This window comes from Siphateles boraxobius, unplaced genomic scaffold (assembly GCF_051911475.1).
Source record: "Siphateles boraxobius isolate OS27281-9 unplaced genomic scaffold, OSU_SipBor_1 164, whole genome shotgun sequence".
NCBI lineage: Eukaryota > Metazoa > Chordata > Actinopteri > Cypriniformes > Leuciscidae > Siphateles > Siphateles boraxobius.
This window is the reverse complement of record NW_027508771.1, coordinates 1,727,047-1,748,420: the sequence shown is the minus strand read 5'-3', so window position 1 is coordinate 1,748,420 and position 21,374 is coordinate 1,727,047. Positions and strand designations below refer to the sequence as shown.

The 21,374-nt window shown below is 43.4% G+C and overlaps 1 protein-coding gene and 1 long non-coding RNA gene across 2 annotated transcripts in view; one reads left to right on the top strand and one right to left on the bottom strand.

Moving 5' to 3' along the window:
- LOC143740068 (kelch-like protein 29) overlaps positions 1-21,374 on the bottom strand; it is a 462,524-nt gene that overhangs the window by 319,370 nt on the left and 121,780 nt on the right. The window lies entirely within an intron of this gene.
- Positions 9,432-21,374, top strand: part of LOC143740074 (uncharacterized) — a 503,207-nt gene continuing 491,264 nt past the window's right edge. Inside the window, exon 1 of the long non-coding RNA XR_013204732.1 lies at positions 9,432-9,586. This is a non-coding gene — a long non-coding RNA (uncharacterized LOC143740074). The remainder of the gene's footprint in view (positions 9,587-21,374) is intronic.

Genomic DNA, 21,374 nt, shown 5'->3' with positions numbered 1-21,374 from the left:
TAGGGAAGCTCAAATTCAAGATGCTCACTCTCAAACAGATCGTGTCACAAATCAGATCCGAGGACTGGTTTGTCACGATAGACCTAAAGGACGCCTACTTCCATGTATCCATCCTCCCTCAACACAGGAAGTTCCTGAGGTTCGCTTTCGGGGGCGAAGCGTACCAATATCGGGTTCTTCCGTTTGGCCTAGCACTGTCACCCCGCACGTTCACGAAGTGTATGGATGCAGCTATAGCCCCGCTGAGGCTGCAGGGCATTCGTATTCTGAACTATATAGACGATTGGTTAATTCTAGCTCAATCAGAACAGCAGGCGGTTCGGCACCGAGATGTCGTTCTTGCTCACATCAAGAGGTTGGGGTTGAGGCTCAACGCCAAGAAGAGTGTTCTTTCTCCATTACAGAGAACCACTTTTCTCGGTGTAGTGTGGGATTCGACGACGATGCAGGCACAGTTGTCACCTGCTCGTGTTGCTTCGATTCTCGCCGCAGTAGATCAGGTCAAGCTAGGCCAGTCGTCCACTGTAAAACAGTTCCAGAGACTGTTAGGTCTCTTGGCAGCTGCGTCCAACGTGATACCTTTTGGCCTCCTGCACATGAGACCGTTACAGTGGTGGCTCAGAACCAGGGGATTCTCCCCGAGGGGAAATCCGTTTCGCATGATCATGAGTTTGCGACGATGTCTTCGCGCCCTGGTTATGTGGAAAGATCCTCGGTTTCTGTCCCAAGGCCCGGTGTTGGGAGCTCCTTGTCGTCGCGTTATGCTAACGACAGATGCCTCTCTCACGGGGTGGGGGGCGATCATGAGTGGTCGCCCAGCTCGGGGTCTGTGGGGGGACCATCACCGTCTATGGCACATAAATTGTCTAGAGATGTTGGTAGTGTTTCAGGCTCTGAAACACTTCCTCCCAGACCTAAGGGGCCACCATGTTCTTGTTCGAACAGACAACACATCGGTGGTCTCTTATATCAACCATCAGGGGGGTCTGCGTTCTCGCCCACTTTACAAACTGGCACGTCAGATTCTCCTATGGTCCCAGGGGAGAATTCTTTCTTTGAGAGCTATTTATCTCCCAGGGTACTTAAATCAGGGGGCAGACATCCTGTCGAGGCAGGGGCCGAGGCCCGGGGAATGGAGTCTTCACCCCGAGGTGGTGGAGCTCCTATGGGAACATTTCGGTCGTGCCGAGGTAGATCTATTTGCTTCCAGAGAGACATCACATTGTCCACTGTGGTTCTCTCTCAGCCTGCCAGCCCCACTGGGGTTGGACGCGATGGTACATCCGTGGCCGAGGTCACGTCTGTACGCTTTTCCCCCGATCGCTCTGCTCCCGGGAGTTCTGGAGAGGGTTCGCCGGGACGGGCTCAGTCTTCTGCTAATAGCCCCGTTCTGGCCGGCCCGAGTATGGTTTGCGGACCTAGTGTCTCTCCTCGACGGCTCTCCCCTAGAGATACCGCTCAGGAGAGATCTACTCTCTCAGGCGAGTGGGTCGATCTTTCACCCCCGCCCAGAACTATGGAGGCTGTGGGCTTGGCCTCTGAGGGGGCCCAGCTCATAGATTCTGGTCTCTCGACTGAGGTCGTTGAGACCATCCTCCAATCCAGAGCTCCCGCCACAAGGAAGTTATATGCCGCGAGGTGGAAACTTTTCACCTCTTGGTGTGAAGAGCGCCAGCAGGACCCAGTTAACTGCCCGGTTGGTAAAGTGCTGGATTTCCTGCAGGACCGGCTCTCCACAGGGTTATCTCACTCCACACTGAAGGTGTATGTGGCGGCCTTAGCTGCTTACCACGACCCTTCGAGTGGAGGTTCTCTCGGGAGACACCCACTTGTATCTCGCTTCCTTCGTGGCGCCTTGAGGCTGAGGCCTGCAGTCCGCACGAGGGTACCAGCTTGGGATCTGGCCATCGTCTTAGAAGGTCTCTCCCTAGCTCCTTTCGAGCCCATCGAGGAAGTTTCGGAAAAGTTCCTTACACTAAAGACTATCCTTCTTCTTGTTATCTCGTCTCTAAAAAGAATTGGAGATATTCAAGCACTTTCGGTGGCTCCCTCGTGCCTGGAATTTGCTCCTGGTATGGTAAAAGCTTTTCTCTGTCCGAGACCAGGGTATGTTCCTAAGGTACCAACCACTTCGGTTAGACCTATAGTTCTGCAGGCTTTCTGTCCTCCGCCTTTTTTGACGTCAGACCAGGAGAAACTTAATTTGCTGTGTCCTGTTAGGGCTTTAGATGCGTACGTCCACAGAGCTGCCCTGTGGAGGAAATCAGAACAATTGTTTGTCTGTTTTGGGTCACCTAAGAAGGGGTGTCCAGCATCTAAGCAAAGGATGAGCAAGTGGGTGGTCGAGGCCATCTCGCTTGCTTACGGTTCGGCCCATCAGCCTTCACCTTTGGCTGTAAGGGCTCATTCCACCCGGAGTATGGCTGCTTCTACAGCTCTTCTTTCAGGAGCTTCTCTTCAGGACGTTTGTGATGCGGCTGGTCCTCACCGCACACTTTCGTCAGATTTTATTCCCTTGACCTTAGCTCCACTCCCGGGGCTCAGGTTCTCTCGTCGGCTTGTGTCTCCTTATGACACACGACGGGGATTTGGTCGTATGGGGATGTGGGTATTGCGTTCCCACTGCGATTACACGCAGCGGTAGTCCCTGAAGGGGAACGTCCCGGGTTACGTATGTAACCCTAGTTCCCCGAAGGGACGGACGCTGCGTGTCCTGCCGTACTCTCGGCATCCCCTTGGATCGCTTGCTTCAGTAACATTAGAAGCTGGTGGCTTGTGTATTCAGGGGATATTTATAGCTTCCTGGTCGGTGACGTCACCCGCTGTGACGCTCCATTGACTGATTTCATTCATGCTTCAGACGCGCTACGCTGGGGGGCGTTCCCACTGCGATTACACGCAGCGTCCGTCCCTTCGGGGAACTAGGGTTACATACGTAACCCGGGACGTTTTGCATGTTCCTTTCTTTAATAACGAACTAATATCTGTAGCACTAAACGATCCACCTGAGTCATGCGGTGCAGACATTTTGCCTCTGTGTGGTAGGCTTGGCTGTTCTGCGCCTATGAAACACGCAAGAGTTAGCTTCCGACCTTGTGCCTGTAAATCGTTTTTATTTTAGTTATCCTTGTTGCTTGTGCATTAGATAAATAACGGTATATTTGTTTCTAGTTATTTTATTTTGTTTTATATTTCCTGCAAATAATTTTATTTTCCCGCAACCCGCACACAATAATATCACACAATAATATCCGCCCGCACCCGCATTCACCCATCAAATATTGTCCCGTGCCGCACTCGGTTGCGCTGGGTCACGCGGGTCCTGTGGTAGTCCCGCGGGAGTGCAGGACTCTAACTGGAACCTACACATGGCTACTATAGAGGATTCTATGTAGGGCTGCACAATTAATCGAATTTCTAATCGCGATTACGATTACGGATGCCACGATTACGTAATCGTTCAAAGCCGCGATTACAAAAGAAAATCTAAAATGTGTTTAGAGCATAATTATGTTATGAGAGGCGAATCCCGACTACTTCAGAAAACCCAGCACAATATGACATACCAGGCAGTGACGTAAGTGTACGCTGAAATAAAAAGACTTTCACCTCAGAATAACGGACTTTACTGTCCTGTCCCGTTATTCTGTGCTCGTAGCGTGCACTCTTCAATTGCACACGAAAATGTCGCGGCGCGCGCTGTGTATCGCTTCACTGTATAAAGTGCAGAAGAAACTATGAGCATGCAACGTCTTTACAATGTAAATTAGTAAGTCACGAAATAAAAGTAAAATACCAATAAATCACATGTTAGCTGAGAAGGATTTGCATGCAGGTATGATTTTCATTCAGGAGCTGTTCCATTAACAGTTCTTGTTAGTATTGTGTATTCACCATGGTAACTGTCGTTTACAATAAAAAATAAAAAAATACAATAAAAAGTGACTATTAAAAAAAGAAATCTTAATCGAGTTATTGAAAAGTGACATCTGACATTTCAATGACAAGATGATCCTTAATATTAAAAACAATATTAGCAATGAATGTTAAATGTCACATTTAGTAGACTTAGACTTATTGCATTTTTTATTCCTAATAATGGCCAAGTTGTGGATAAGAAGTAGGAAGAGGACCTTGACCATGACCTTTTAAGGTAAAAAGTCAGCCAATATGGCCATAATAATGTCAGAAATTAATCCCAAATACCATAACAAGTCTAAATAGAGGTATTTCATGTGTATATACATTCAGAAACAAAGAAGTTGGATTTTCATCATCATCTGATGGCGGCCATATTTGATTTGACCATTACGTAATTCGTGGCACTATGGCGGATGAGCACCTCTGTGATATTTCATGTCTAGGGACCCACTTACTCAGTTCAAGTGAGTAGGGGGGGATTTCCAAGATGGCGGAGTGAGCGGTCACGCTTATGCAGGCACTGAGGAAAATTAGTTGAAAAAGTCCTAAAACTGTTACCTCTGAAAAAAACAAAAAAACAACAACAACATTTACAATGTCTAAAACCAATCAAGCAGATACCGGGATGGTTGATCATGAATACAACTTAATTGCTCTCGCTGAGGCATGTGATGAAGAAGAAATCGAAGATATGATGATAGAAACTGGCAAAACAAGATGTGACCATACACCTCTACCCAGCCCGAATCCCAAGAAAATGAGAGCAAAGGCAAAAGACAAAATTAAACAAACCGACGGAATAACAAATGAAGTGATCTTCGATGCAATTCAAACTCTAATTAAGAGGTTTGACGAGCAAGACCAACGACTGAAAAAAATTGAAAAAACAATGGAGGAAACCGCAAATGCAGTTAAAGAGAATAAAGAAGATATCGGCGAACTGAAAAAAGAAGTAGGAGACTTGAAAAATGAAAACATCTCACTGAGGCAGCAATGTTTGGAGCATGCTAGATACAAGAGAAGATGGGATCTCAGACTGATCGGTCTTCCCGAAAAGGAAAATGAAGATACAAGAGAAACGGTGATTGGAATCCTTACCAGGGTGATTCCGTGGTCAGTGGAGAAGCTCCGGCAGTCGGTGGATACAGTGCATCGGCTAGGAAGAAGAAACGACGCTGCTACCAACAAGTTACCCAGACCAGTGATCATTCAGTTTGCGATGCGAACTGTGCGTGATGAAGTGTGGAAAAAATCAAGAGAGGCAAGAGTGTGTAAAGAGATGAACATTCATTTCAAAGAAGACTTTTCAAAGGAAGATCGCGAAGCTCGTGCTAAGCTATGGCCAAAAGTCCAAGAAGCAAGGAAAAAAGGGAAGAGAGCGTTCCTAAAAGAAGGCTATGCACTGATTGATGGACTAAGAGTTGACCCGTAACTGATGCTCTCAAGGTAACACGTAGTCTCACGTTAAAGTTTCCAAGGTTGCTGCAATCGCATAAGGACATATGGGATTAATCTGAGAAGAAAAAAAAACTGTTTAAGAAAAGCGGTTAACAAAAGTAGAATTCTATGTTCTAGCTGTTATGGTTTTGACGTTTTGTAGAATATTTAAGGACAACATGTTCACTCCTGCGTTTAAAGCTGAGTGTGTGCTAAAGGTTGAGATAGTAATACGTTAATTTAATTTATGTCCATTTCTTTTCTATCTTTAAATGTTAGGGGGTTAAAAAACAGTGTTAAGCGGAAAGCTATTTTTTTATTTTGCAAGGAACAAAAAGCGAATTGTGTTTTCTTACAAGAGACTCACTCTGTTTCAAATGACGAAAGATTTTGGAAAAATCAGTGGGGTGATTTAGCCTGGTTTGCACATGGATCTTCGCATTCAGCTGGAGTGATGGTATTATTTAATCGGTTTGAAGGCTCTGTAATATTTCACGAAGGGGATACAGAAGGCCATTGGCTAATGATAGCAATAGAAATACATGATAAATGTTACATATTACTGTGTGTTTATGGTTATAATAGCAAAGGGGCTAATAGAGAAATGTTTGAGAAACTGGGAAAATTGATTAATGAATGGAAAAAAAAGTATAATGCAGAAAATGTGATAATAGGTGGTGACTTTAATATTGCCCCTGATTCATGGCTAGATAGGAGACCTCAGAGAGCTACACATTCGGTGTATAACGATACTATATTGAATTTATGTAAAAATGTAAATGTGGTTGATTACTGGAGGGAAACAAACCTAAACAGCATTCAGTATACATGGTTTAACCCCTCAGGAAATGGTCAATGTTCAAGATTAGATTATTGGCTTATTTCTTGTGAACTATGTAAAATTGTCTCTGAGTGTAAAATTACAGCAGCCCCACTTACAGATCACTGTATGGTCACTCTGTCTTTAGAAGTCCTTCAGAAACTTAGCATTTCTTCTAATATTTGGAAGTTTAATAATGACTTGTTAAAAAATGATAGATTTGACCAACAAGTATTGGCTCTTATTGAGGAGATTGATAAGTTAGATATGTCTAACTTAAATAAATGGGAATGGTTCAAATTTAAGGTTAAACAAATAGCAATTGATTCAGGAAAATTTTTATCATTGAGGAGAAAACAGAAACAAAGGGAATTGATTGGAGAAATAAACTCTTTGGTAGTTAATATACAAGACTCACCAGATAATTCAGCAAAATTACAGTCACTGCAATCTCAACTAGATGAGTTGTATTCAGAAAAAGCAAATGGAGCTTATATTCGATCGAGAGCGCGATGGATTGAGGAGGGAGAAAAAAGTTCTTTATATTTTTTTGGTCTTGAAAAGCAAAGACAAACAAAGAAAAAGATTAGCAAACTTAAGATTAATGAAATTGAAACAGATGATCAAAAAATGATTCAAAATGAAATTTTACTTTTCTATTCTAACCTGTATAAATCCAATTATAATAAAGCCGATTGTGATTATTTATTTGGAAATATAAAAAATCAAATACATAAACTGAAAGAGGAAGATAGAGTTTTAATTGACGATGAGTTGACCTTAGAGGAAATGGATATAGCTTTAAAACAAATGAGTAATTGTAAATCACCAGGTATTGATGGTTTATCTACTGAATTTTTAAAACATTTTTGGAAAGATATTCGGAAATTATTATATAATGCATTTTCAGAATGCATTCAGAAAGGAAGTTTATCACCTACTATGAAAACAGGTTTAATAACCTTGATACCTAAACCTAAAAAACAGCTGTTATTATTAGATAATTGGAGACCAATAACTCTGTTATGTACAGATTATAAATTACTTGCCCTGGTGTATGCTAACCGTCTTAAATTGGTACTTGGGAAACTTGTAGAGGAATATCAATCTGCGTTCATCAAGGGAAGATATATTCAAAACCATATTAGACTAATCTTGGATATGATTGACTATCAATCACTGATACAGTCAGAAAGCCTCATTTTGTTTTTAGATTTTTTTAAAGCATTCGATACTGTGGAGCATGAATTTTTATTTACGACGCTGAGAATTTTTGGTTTTGGGGAAGGGTTTTGCAAGGTTATTAAAATGTTCTATAATAACATTTATAGTTATATATCCCTTAATCCAGGCATGACTCCAAGAATTGACATATTGCGTGGTATTAGACAAGGCTGTCCAATCTCTCCAAAACTGTTTATACTATGCACTCAAATGTTAGCTTATCTAGTTGTCAACCATCCTCAATTAAAAGGTATAACCATTTCTGATTATGAATTTCGAATTAGTCAATTTGCTGATGATACAGTAATATTTTTAAAAGACAAATCTATGGTTAAAAAAGCTCTGAATATTATTTCAGTTTTTTCTGGAGCATCAGGCTTATGCCTAAATCTAAAAAAATGTGAACTTTTTCCTCTGTTTTCTTGTAATGAAGTAAATATAGAATCCATACCTGTTCAATCTGAAGTGAAATACTTAGGTTTAAAAAATGTTTAAAGAAACTCATATGAGAGAATTAGTAAATATAGAAGAGAGAATTGATAGTATGAAAAAATCCCTTAATCATTGGCTTATGAGAGATCTGTCTATCATGGGCAGAATACTCTTGACTAAAGCAGAAGGCATATCTAAACTGATTTACCCCTGTTACTCTCTTTATGTTTCTCCTCAACTGATAAAAAAGGTAAACTCTATTTTGTTTAATTTTATATGGAAAAACAAAACTCATTATATTAAAAAATCTCAGATGATTAAAGAATATAAAAATGGAGGTTTGAAAGCATCTGAATTTGAATCAATGGTTGGAGTGCTTAAACTGAATTGGATTAAAATGTATTTAGCACAACCTAACTCAATGTGGTACCATATACCAAAGTCTGTTTTTGAGCAAGTTGGAGGATTAGATTTGTTGCTGAAGTGTGATTTTGAGGTTTCCAAATTGCCAATTAAGCTTTCAAAATTCCACAAACAGATTCTGTACTATTGGAAATTGATATTCCCTCAAAATGTTTTACCACACTGCTCTACATTATGGAATAACAGAACCATTACGATAAATAGAAAGACAGTATTCAAAAAAGAGTGGTATGGGAAAAATGTTTTAAATGTTGTTGATCTTTTAGATGAAACAGGTCTAATTATGCAACATAATGCATTCATGGAGAAATTTGAGATAAAATGTTCATTTAGAGAATACAATACATTGTGCAAAGCCATTCCTCTTGCTTTAAAACAACTAATTCAAAGCACTCTTACATATTCAAAGGTTTCGGTTAAACTGCCCGAGTTAAAAATTGGAGAAGTATATATTGGAGACAAAAAGTGTAATAATAAAGTGATAGGGAATGTATTAAAATGTAAGTTATTTCCAGATTATGATAAAACTTCAAAATTAAAACAATTTGAGAATGAAACTTTTAAAAACAAATTCTGTAATTACCTTAAATGGCCAATTATACCTAAAATGAAGGATATGCAGTTTAGGATTATTAATAATGTGTATCCCGCTGCTGAGGTTTTGCGCAAAAGATTCCGTTTTGAAGTAGATCCTTGCGTTTTTTGTTTAGTAGAGCCTGAAACCATTGATCATTTATTTTATTCTTGCCCAGTAATATTGAAATACTGGCAGGATCTTTTCAGTTGGTTAAATATTGATATAAACGATGATATTCCATCACTGAAATTGTTTCAGGTTTTGATTTATGCTGATGGTCTTTCAAAAGAGTTGTTATACACTTTGAATATTATTATTACAATGGGTAAATACCATATACACAAAAGTAAGTGGAATAACAGTAAACCCTCTTTAAATTACTTTAAAAAGGAATGCAAAAAATACTTAGAATCTTTAAAACACTTATCTAAAGATAATCAAACCATTGGAGAACTGTATAAATCAATGTATGAGTCTCTTTCCTTTTAAGTTTGGTAAGATTTAAACCTTATTTATGTATTTATTTTCCTTGCACTCCCTCTACAATGATTATTGAATGTTTGTTTTCTTTGGTGTTATTGTATGATGTATATATACACAGGTGGACATTTAGGATGGACATATGAATGGAAAAGTGTATATTTTGTAATAGGCATTGTATTGTTCCCTATTTGGTTTGTAAACTAATATTGTTCAATAAAAAAAAAAAAAAAAAAAAAAAAAAAAAAAAAAAAAAAAAAAAAAAAAAAAAAGTTCAAGTGAGTAATTCCCCCAACACCAAATTGCGAACGGGTCTACAGGCCAGGTACTGGATTATTGGGGGGATTGTTGGATATGATAGCATCAAAGGATGAACAATGGAGTTGTGATTTTTGTAGATAGCTTTGATAAAGTTGCAACAATTGTTGAACAAGGTGTAACAATCAAAGATATCTTGGTTCAAGTGGTGCCGCTCGTAAATCCGGCAAAAATATAATTTTGTCGTAAGTTCATTATTAACGAAATGTTAGAGATGGAACTTTCGAGACATGAACAGCTAATGTCTCTGATTAAAACAATTGGCCTTGGCTGTAAATATCTGCATTTAAAACATGTTGTTCCTTTTAGAAGACAATTTTTATGATTCTTAAAAACATACTCAGTTACTAAAGTAACCTCGGTTCTCGAGAGAGGCCCTGCGTGACGCCATATCCAATGGGTGCGCTTCGCACCACTACATCATGTCCCGCCGAAATAGGCGTGGCCTTGACCTATAAATATAGCTTGACAGGCTGATACAAACTGGTTTTCGTTGCCGAAGCGAACCAGAGCATGTTGTAAGCACGGCAAGATACGCAGTACTCGTTCCCTCTCTAGAGAGAACCGAGGTAACGTTAGTAACCGAGTACGTTCTCTTACGAGAGTTCCTCTCGTACTGCATAATATCTTACGCTATGGGGAACACAGTGTAAAACGCTGTGCGTACTGGGATCCGACACCAAAGTCCCAAGGGCAGTAACCTGGGGCTCATATAATGCATAATCACCATAGACTCACAGAGAGTCGGAGAAGAGAGGCTGTAAGCATCATTCCCCATAAAAAGCATCCTACAGGATCCCACAGGCGCTTGTAAATCCCCAATGCGCTTCACCGAAGCGAGAGCCACAAGAAACACTGTTTTGAAAGACAAATGTTTCATGTCTGACAAATGGATTGGCTCGAATGGGGCACCTTTCATGGCTTCCAAAACCGTAGAAAGGTCCCACACGGGGAATGAAGGAGGTCTGGGAGGGTTCAGCCTCCTAGCTCCTTTGAGGAAACGTACGACCAGATGGTTCCTCCCCAGTGACTGGCCAGATTCTGGTTTAGTAAACGCTGCTATGGCCGCCACATAAACTTTGAGCGTGGATGGGGTTCTGCCCTTATCCAGTAGCTCTTGAAGGAAGGAAATGCCATGAGGCATTTGCCATGAGCCACTGCCATGGGGCAGTGCTGGTCAGCTGCATCAGGACTGGGAACCAAGCCTGGTTCGTCCAGAGCGGAGCCACAAGCAGCACTGAGCATCCGTTTTCCCTGATGCGTTCCAACACCTGAGGCAGGAGCGAGACGGGGGGAAAAGCATAAAGGGGGCAACGGGGCCAGACATGGGCCAGCGCATCCCTGCTTTTGGAGAAAAACTTTGGACAGTGAGCGTTTTCCTGGGACGCGAACAGGTCCATCTGCGCTCTGCCGAATGTCTCCCACAGCAGTCTGATCGTCAGCGGGTGCAGCGACCATTCTCCTGCTGGAACATTGTTTCTGGACAGTCTGTCTGGTCCCATATTCAGGTGTCCAGGCACATGTGCTGCTTTCAACGAAAGCAGGTTGTGCTGAGCCCAGACCAGGAGACGTTCCGTCAGCCTGTAAAGGTTTAGGGACCTCACGCCACCCTGGTGATTTATATAGGCCACCACTGACATGTTGTCCGATTGGACCAGGACGTGTTGACCTTTTATTCGGGGACAAAAACGCCTCAGCGCGTTGTCGACTGCCATCATTTTAGGTGTAGGTTTAGCTTCACAGTTTAGGTGTAGAAGCTTTTCCTGTTCTGACCACTGGCCAAAGAACGGTCTGCCCTCGAGCAGTGCTCCCCATCCCAAGGTGGAGGCGTCCGTGGACACCACCTTCACACTCGAGGAAGTCCCCAGACTCACGCCTGACTGATACCAGTCGATCGCCTTCCAGGGTTCCAGAGCTGAGACACATTTCAGATCCACCTTGAGGCGAAACAGACCGGAGGCCCATGCCCGAGGTGGAACACACGCTTTCAGCCGTGACTGCAGTGGGCGCATGCGAAGCAGACCCAGCTGGAGTACCGAAGATGCTGAGGCAATAAGACCCAGCATTTTCTAAAACATTTTGAGTGGGACTATAGTGCCGCAGCGGAAGGATTTCGTGGCACGCTGAACGTTCAGTCCGCGCTCCGGCGACAGGCGCGCTGTCATAGACAGCGAGTCCAGTACTGTGCCCAGAAAAGAAATTTTCTGACTGGGAGACAGCGAACTTTTCGCCCAATTTACTGTTAGACCCAGGTTCTCGAGATGCTCGAGTAATATGGTCCTTTGTTCTATGAGCTCTGAGCGTGATCAAGCTAGAATCAGTCAATCGTCCAAGTAGTTCAAAACTCGCATGCCCCGAAGTCTCAGGGGTGCGAAACCCCATGCACATCATAAATGTACGGGGTGCCAGGGACAGGCCGAACGGCAGGACTGTGTATTGATATGCCTGGCCCTCGAAGGCGAATCTCAAGAAACGCCTGTGACGTGACGCTATTTGTATTTGGAAATAGGCATCTTTCAGATCTATTGACATAAACCATTCCTCCTGGCGAACTTGCGCGAGGATTTTCCTGGTTGTAAGCATTCTGAACTGGCGCTTCACAAGCACTCTGTTCAGTTGCCGCAGATCTAGAATGGGTCTGAGACCCCCGTTTTTTTCGGTACCAGAAAATATCTGCTTCGATCCCTTCGCTCTGAGCCTGAGATAAAGGTTCTATGGCCCCTTTGCTCAGTAGTTTCGCTATTTCGGCTCGAAGTAGATGAGCTACCTCATTTTTTACCGTTGTTTCGACACGTGCCGTGTAACGGCGGGAACGTTGAGCGAACTGCAGCGAATAGCCTCTTTTTATAGTGTTCAGCACCCATTCTGACACCCCGGGAAGCTTTTTTCCACACATTTGCATGAATAGTTAGAGGTAGAATGAGATCTGGGCTATGGCCGCACCGTAGTAGCGACCGAAGAGCTCCGGTGTGCTGAAACGTAAACACTGCGTTTGCAATGTTCGAGGCGGGGCTCAGCTTCTTTATGACCGATAGTGGAGCAAGCGGGGTAAACCCCGTGGGGTTTAACATGTCTGTGAGGGAATGTGGGCGGGGACATCGGGCACACTCACTGCACTGAGAACACCGTCGGCCTTAGCTGACTGAATGTGTGTTGGTTTCGTTTTTACAGAAACCATGGGACATGTATCGTGTAGTGTTTGTGGGCACTGTATCGTGGGCACATTCACTACGTTTATCCCTCTGAGGTCTAAGGGGTTTTTGGGGTCCTTGAGATGTTCTGACATGCTCTGACATTTGTGCTTTTTTCAGTTATTTATAAACATGTTAATGCCAAAGGTGTAAATTCACTCTATATAGCACAAACGGGGCTACCATAATATGTGAGCAACATGTATGTACATGTTTGTATTTTTTAGAGAATAATGTTTATGTGTGGTTATTGAAAAAAACTAAAACTTAACGTGTCTGAAATAAGTCCCCAAAACACATACTAAATATGAGTCCACAAGACTTTTGACTAATGAGTGTTGTTGCCAAGAATTTTTGCTACAAAATGATCTGAAAATCATCCTGCCTAATCATTTACACAAAACAATACATTGATTTAAATTTTATAAGACAACTTTTGTTTGGAAAGGCAATATGCGTGGAGGCGTGTTCACACCTGAGAACACAAAGGCAGGATAATGTGCCACATACATAATGAGCTGCATATTAATTAGCCCTTTCACACAGGTGTGTCACAGGATCCCAAAGAATGCAAGGACAAAAGAAATTATCTATATATGAATATTTTACAATTAGAAATTGTAACCAATTACAAATAGGTTACAATTACAACAACAATTACAATTTTAACAATATTTCAAGTGTATTTCTTTGTAAAAAATATAGATTTTATCATACATATTAAAAAAGGTAAGGATTCACTAGTTTGAATATTGGAACGAACACTTTAATAACATCTTAGTTGATCATTCAATATACCTACTTTATTTTTGACAAAACATCATACTATAGTATATTTAACTATGAGCAGAAATTGGTGAACAAAAGCGTACCTATTTAATGTGACCGTAGTCTTTTTTTTTACAGTCAAAACTCTATAATCTATCCAAAACTAATCACAAAATCTTGTCTAAACATTCTTATTTAGTCTGTAACATATTGTGTATGACATATTAGCATATACATGTGAATTTGCAGTTTGTTGCTTATACATGACATTATACTGACATTTTATTTCAACATATTTCAGTCTATTTTTACTCATCTTAGTAGGCTATAGCAATAAAGTTTGGATGTGTTCATGTAAACATAACTTTTACTAATGTAGGTGCGAGAGTGAATTAACGGCACAGACACGCGCTGTATAACTGTAGTAAACAACAGTGCGCGCCTGCCTGTATGACAAGTATTCGCGGAATTACAGTTAATTTTCGGACGCGTTTCAGAATGGACTTAACTGACAGAGAGAAGGCAGAACGCGCACCATGTTTGTTTTTCTTTATTTGGCGAAAAGCACAACACTTTGTTTTTATTGTGAGTATCCACAAAAAAATAGAAACTTATCAGGATCTAATGATGTACAACACTTAATATGTAAGATCGAAATCAATAGAGTATTTTGAGTTTCTTTTGCACTGAATCAAAAATGATCGCCCGCGCGATAGTCGACCTCAGAGGGTTAATGCACAATCGACATGAGTCGATTTCATTTGTGCGAGCCCTGTACTGTAGCGGGCTGTGTTTGTGTGTTGGAAGGAGCACTGAGCAGTGGGCATTTTTATAACACTCTAACACTGTCGGCCGTGGCCGGAATACCAGAAAATACATTATTTTTGAGATTTATCTGGGTTGCCATAAAAACGGCGTTTGTGTGCTGGCAAGCGGGTTGTGGTATCACATTGTTTGGAACTGAACGAGCGAGAAGTTTTGGTGAAAAACCGGCCGCAGCGGGTTATGAACACCGTCGTTTTCCTAGGGGGGCTAGGAAGTTTTTGAGAGTTCGAGCTTTATCTCAATCCTTGGCCGGGGCCCGCGTGGAGGGGGGCGGCAGCCAACAGAGTGAGAGCGTGGTCTCTGGTCTCGGGCCTGGTGGCGCTGAGGAGCGGCGGCGGTGGGCTTTGGCTGGGAGCTCCGAGCAGACGGCTGTTTTGAGTGACCTGCTGCAGAACTAGAGGGCTTCGGCAAGAAGTGCTTCATTGCCTGTGACGTTTTCTGAACCTCGACGAATCTGTCCGCGAAATCCTTGACGGCAGATCCGAAGAGGCCAGCTGGAGAGAGGGGCGCGTCGAGGAACACAGAGCGCTCAGAGTCCGTCATCTCCGACAACTTCAGCCAAAGATGTCTCTCAGCCACGGTGAGACAAGCCACGTTTCGCCCAATGGCTTGTGCAGCGGATTTCGCGGCGCGAAGAGCCAGCTCTGTAGCGCTCCTTAAATCCGGCACGCTGATAGCTTCCGGTCCTTCCTCGTCCATTTTGCGAAGAAGGTCGGCCTGGAAGATCTGCAGAATAGCTATAGCGTGCAGTGCTGATACGGCCTGCCCAGCGGCGGTGTAAGCGCGACTGTGCATGGTGGAAGTCGCACAGCAGGCTTTAGAGGGTAGCACCGTCTGAGAGCGCCATCCAGCAGAGGGCGGGCAAAGATGAGCTGCTACAGCTGCTTCCACTGGAGGAAGAGAAAGGTATCCTCTGTCTTTAGTACCGTCCACCACGGAGAATGCTGCAGAGACAGAGGTACGCAATCTGGCCGAGAAGGGGGCGTTCCAGGATTTCGTGACTTCTTCGTGAAGCTCAAGAAGAAAAAGCGCGGGCCTAGACTGTGACGTGGCGCGGCCCTTTGCAGGAAGCATCCGTCCAGCCGGTTGCGTACAGGCTGCGTGGGCACCTCCCACTCGAGGCCTAGGTCGTTGTCGGCCTGTGAGAGCAGATGCATCAGCTCTGACTCGGTGCCAGCCCTTTTCCCTGAAGGCTCGCGGGCAGAGGGGGGGAGGTCCACAGAGCTCACCCAGTCCTCACTGTCCGATCCCAGGATAGAGCAGCAGGCCTCGGCTGTCTCGTCAATATCAATGGCGGAAGCGACGGAGGACGTTGTCCGTCGGTGAGCGACACGAGCGATGTTGGCGAAGCTGGCGGGCGAATCAGCAAGCTTTGGCGGGCAGGAGAAGGATCAGGAGCGCGCTGAGCAGGGCACTTCTTGCAGCGCGGCACTACAGCGGGCAGAAGTGCAGGCTCTGAGAAGGATGCCAGGCAAGTCCTCAGAGTCACCATGGGTATCAGCTCGCAATGAGGGCATCCGCCGTCAGCGAGCGCGAGAGCCGCCTGATCCTCACCCAGGCAGGAAACGATGACATGGCGGTCCCCCTCGCTGAGTGCGGCTCGGCACGAGCCACAGGAATTGTTAGGCATCTTAAAAAAGACGCTAGCTCTTTTAGAGAGGGAGAATCTGAGTCGCAACGGCGAACACACACTCTCAGCAGAGTAAAATGATATAGACGCCGGAAAGCGTAGCAGGAACGGCGACTGAAGGCGGCGAGGTGAAGGCCAGCGACTTCAGGTTCAAGGCTCGTCCCGCAGAAGGCTTGTTCTCAACGGCGTGGCTTCTCACTCTGGATCCAGCGATGCGTGGACTTCGCTGAAGAGATGAAAATCAGTTTGTATCAGCCTGTCAAGCTATATTTATAGGTCAAAGCCACGCCTATTTCGGCGGGACGTGACGTAGTGGCGCGAAGCGCCCCCACTGGATATGGTGTCACACATGGCCTCTCTCGATAGGCTGCTGCTGTTGCCACAGGTCAGCCAATAGGCACGCAAGCCGCCTTGCCTATGTCTGCATGCTGCCACAACGCGTTTTACATTATTTCAAAATTAAGGATAATTTTTGGCACCATTATCTTGTGGAAAAGAGGTTTTCCCCATAGCGTAAGATATTACGCAGTACGAGAGGAACTCTCGTAAGAGAACTACAATGAAGAATTAAATGTAGGTTATGTAACATCTGAGAAAATTAAATGTTTTGGATCTGGAATGGAGGGTCACCTTATACGATCATGCCCAGAAAAATTCCCTGTTGAAATTAATAAGACCATAGAACAGGGTGAGTCAAGTATGTTTCAGAGACAAAAAATAGACAAAACAAATAAATTACAAGGACAAAACAGAATGTGAGTCAAATGAAATTCAGGGACAAAACAGAGTGAATCAAATGAAACCCAGGGACAAAAACAGAGTGAATCAGATGAAACTCATGGACCATTTTTGGATGATTCAAATAAATCCCAGGGACAAAAACAGAATGAACTAATGGAATAAAACCGGAAAAAAAAGAAGAAGAAAAAATCACACAGAAATAAAAGATCAACACAGAAAAGAGCTTCTCAGGCTCCATTTCCAGTTGAGAACAGTCAACAGCATGATTTTGAAGAGGTGGCCAGTAGCAGCACTCAGAAAGAAGTAGAGGAGGTAGAATGTTCTTTGACTGAAGAAAGTGAGATGCTAGTAGATGACAAATCTGACAAAGATAAATTTGAAAAATGTGAAAAATTAGAGATGAGTTTCAATTCTCTGAAAAAATGGAAAAAAATGTCCTCTTCATGATTGCGCACAGACTTTTTATAGTGATGTTGAGGTAGACTCAGATGCAGACTCTATAGTTTCCACGCAATCTTTGCCGTTGTAAAGAAGTAGCTACTCTATGTTGAGTATAAAGAAGTCTCTTAAGAGTACTAAAGGAGCTAGGAATGTTAAACTTGAGAGTGCCTTTCCTGATCTACTACTTTTCATTGATTCAGTTGATTCAAAAAAGTTCCGAAAGTGCAGGGGAGACTGTTTTTACTGATCAAGAAATGTATTGCTTAAAGAAACTTGTTTTGAAAGTTAAAATACAGTTAGAAGATGGTGAATATGTTTAGTTTTTCAAATTTGTTTTTCTTTGGTTTCTCGTTTGGTTTTCTTTTTTTCTTTTGTTTTATGAGTGAGGTAAAAATAGGCAGTCTGAATTTGAATGAAGCTAGAGATGAAAGAAAAAGAGTTTCATTTTTCAGACTGTGCTCCCTTAACGCCATGGTCGGTCCCAAGCCCGGATGCGAAAGGAGGAGGGCTGGGCGAGGGGCTAGGAACCCCTTCCCTTAAAAACAGCGTCGCTACAGAAAGGTCAACAACAAATTCTGAAGACACCAAGGCCCTGGGCAAGGATAGATCTCTCGCCGGAGAACCTATGACACCTGATAGTGAAAGCTTTCTGGAAGCCATCAAGCCGACGACCATCTTGTCTACCAGGACCACAATTACCATCGGAACATGGAAAGTCCGCACCATGTTTGAAGTGGGAAAGACAGCACAAGGAGCAGCAGAGATGAGGAGATGCAACCTAGCGATGTTGGGAATCAGCGAGTCCAGATGGAATGGTGTAGGCCAAAAGAGACTCGGCACCGGAGAGCTAGTTCTGTTCTCAGAACATGAAGACGACGCTGCTCCTCACACCCATGGAGTAGCCCCGATACTGACCAAAACTGCCCAGGGAGCGCTCATTGGCTTGGAGGCACATGGACCACGGATCCTAGCATCTTCCTTTAGAACCAAGATGAGTAGAATCCATATGGACTTAATCCAGTAATACGCTCCAACGTATGACAGCGACAAAGACGATAAAGAGGACTTCTACAGCAGACTGCTCGCCATCGTCCAGAACAGTACGAGCAGAAAAATCATTGTAGTTATGGGCGACTTCAACGCACAGATCGGCAGCGACAACAAAGGATACGAGGAGATCATGGGACAGCAGGGTATTGGAGTAATGACTGATAATGGAGAGAGGTTTGCTGACTTCTTCGTCACAAGCAACCTAGCCATCAGAGGGAGCTTCTTCCAACACAAAAGGATACACAAAGCTACATGGGTGTCACCAGATTTGACAACAGATAACCAGATAGACCTTGTATGTATAGGGAGGATGTTCAGAAGGTTACTCCAAGATGTGAGAGTGAGACGAGGACCAGACGTCGCCTCTGACCATCCACCATTTTGACATCTGGCACAAGAAAGGAATTGACAACATCATTGCTGATGCCCTGTCCGGAACTCCTTAGACAGTTAAAATGATTTGGTGATTAGTGACTTAGTATGTTGACTTATAACCAGTGGGCGATTATAGTCTTTGGTGGCGGGGGTGTTATGTCCAGAGCCATAAAGTTTTGTTTGTGTGTCCAAGCTGTGCTCTGTCTCTCTCGCCCCCTGTCTCTTCGTAGGAGAAATGGTTTTGACCTGGTGCCAATAATCAATGCCCTGCTGTAATTGGATGATGGGAGGGGAAGGAGAGTATTTAAACTGCAACCATCCTCAGAGCTGTGTTGGTGGTGGCTTGACTGTGTGCAACAGCTTTGAGGTCTCATCTTCAACCCCTGACTTGATGTTGTGTTGAAGGAAGTAGTTGGTGTTGTGTATCACCTCATTTGTGTTCTACTAATTGAAGTAGAGTTTTTCTGTCTTTAGTCTCTTTTGATCACACTCTATGATTGAGACTTAAAAGGCAGAAGTGATGGTTCATTAATTATTCATTGTATGGTGTAATTCATCTGTTGTTCTCTTGGTTTATTTGAAGTTTGCTACTTAATCATTTATTTCTTTATTTGTGGGGTTAGTAGGGAAGTGGGTGCCATTTATTTTGAACCCGACTTTTTCTCCTGTTTATGTTAGCAAGGGAGTTAGCTTATTTTGCTGTACTCTTGTTTTCCTTTCTTTTAGTTTAAATAGTTTGGTTAATAAGGAGTTAGACTGATTATGTTTGTTGTTTTGGCAATACCCCCTTCTGAATCTGATACCCAATCTGATAGACTTTCTCTTTTTCTTGATTTGTAAATAAAAACTATTTTCTTTAATGAAATATTATGTGGTAATGAAACAATTCTAGGTCTGGAGACGGGGTGGCTTCATGCACATTCATTTGACCACCATCCATTTTTTGCTGTTGCTTTCCTCCCCTAGACCAATCAGGAAATTGTAACACTTGATTGAGACTGAAGCTGAAGAGACACTGTACAACCGAGACCTGCCGACCACGATTCAACACCTCGTCCTTGAAGGAAGTGGCAAGAGGTAAAGACAACAGTTGTATCAACGTGTCAGGAAGTTCTGGGCCCAAAGAAACACAATCAGAAGGAGTGGCTTTCAACAGAGACTCTAAAGAAAATAGATGAAAGAAAAAGAAAGAAATCAGCAGCCGTAAAAGAACGGGAAAAGACAGGGCACAGAAGGAATACACAGAAGCTAACAGAAGCATATAGGAAAGCATAAAAGGAGACAACGAAGAACTATGTAGAGTCCTTGGCCGAGGAAGCTGAAATAGCAGCCCACAAGGGGAACATGAGGGACCTGCACAGTACCATCAAGAAGCTGTCCGGCAAGTTCAAAAAACCTGAGAGACCAGTGAAGAGCAAAGATGGGCAGACCATAAGCGAGGAGGTAGGACAGATGAGAAGATGGGTAGAGTACTTTGAGGAGATGTTAAACAGACCAGCGCCACAAGACCCACCTGTTATCCAGCCACCGGACAGCGACCTGCCAATCGTTTGCAACCCGCTCACGAAAGAAGAGACCCGCACGGCAATCCAGTAGCTGAAGAACGTAAAGTCTGCAGGACCTGAGACCAGCTTGGAGATGTTCAACCCACTTTTCCAAGAAATCTGGAAAAGCAGCAAGAACCGCTGGATTGGAAGGAAGGCTGCCTTGTTAAAATACCAAAGAAAGGGGACCTGCTCCAACTACCATGGCATCACACTGCTGTCCATCCCAAGCAAAGTATTTAACCGGGTGATCCTCAACAGGTTGAAAGAGACCATCGGCTTAGAGGTGAACAAGCTGATTTCCGCAAAGATAGATATTGCACCGATCAGATCGCAACGCTGTGCATAATCCTCGAACAGTCACTCGAATGGAACTCACCTCTCTATGTCAACTTCATTGACTATGAGAAAGCATTTGACAGTGTGGACAGGCAGACACTCTGGAAGCTTCTACGACATTATGGAGTACCCATAAAGATCACAGATATCATCCGGAACTCATACGACAGACTGTCCTGCAGAGTGATCCATGGCACACAAGTCACGGACTGGCGTAAGACAGGGGTGCCTGCTTTCTCCTTTCCTGTTCCTGCTTACCATAGACTGGGTCGTGAAGACATCAACAGCACAGAGAAGGAACGGTATACAGTGGGCCCTATGGAAACAGCTGGACGACCTCGACTTCGCCGATGACCTGGCACTTCTTTCACACACCCAGCAATAGATGCAGGAGAGGACTAACACTGTGGCAGAGAACTCCATATGCATTGGACTGAACATCCACAAAGGGAAGACCAAGGTCCGACACAGCACCCATCAAGCTGGAGGACGAGGTGCTAGAAGAGGTGAAGAGCTGATGCTACAAATGATCAATGTTATCTTGAAGCTCTTGAGGTCAAAAAGTCTGTTTTAACTTATCTGCCTGGGGTATCAGCACAAGGGGCTCTTATTAGGTCCTGTTTTGAGAATGTAGTAGAAATGTTCCATCATTCTTTTTTTTGGATTGGAGCGAAAAAATTGTCAAAATATATCCATAGTCCGACTCTGGACATGTGTTGTCTGATCATGCTGCTATTCGTAAGCAGGCTGTCAGTTTTTACTGTGATTTGTACAAATGTGAACACCAAGAAGAGCAAATTTTAGCTCAGAGTTTTTATTCTGGTCTTCCCCAGCTTAA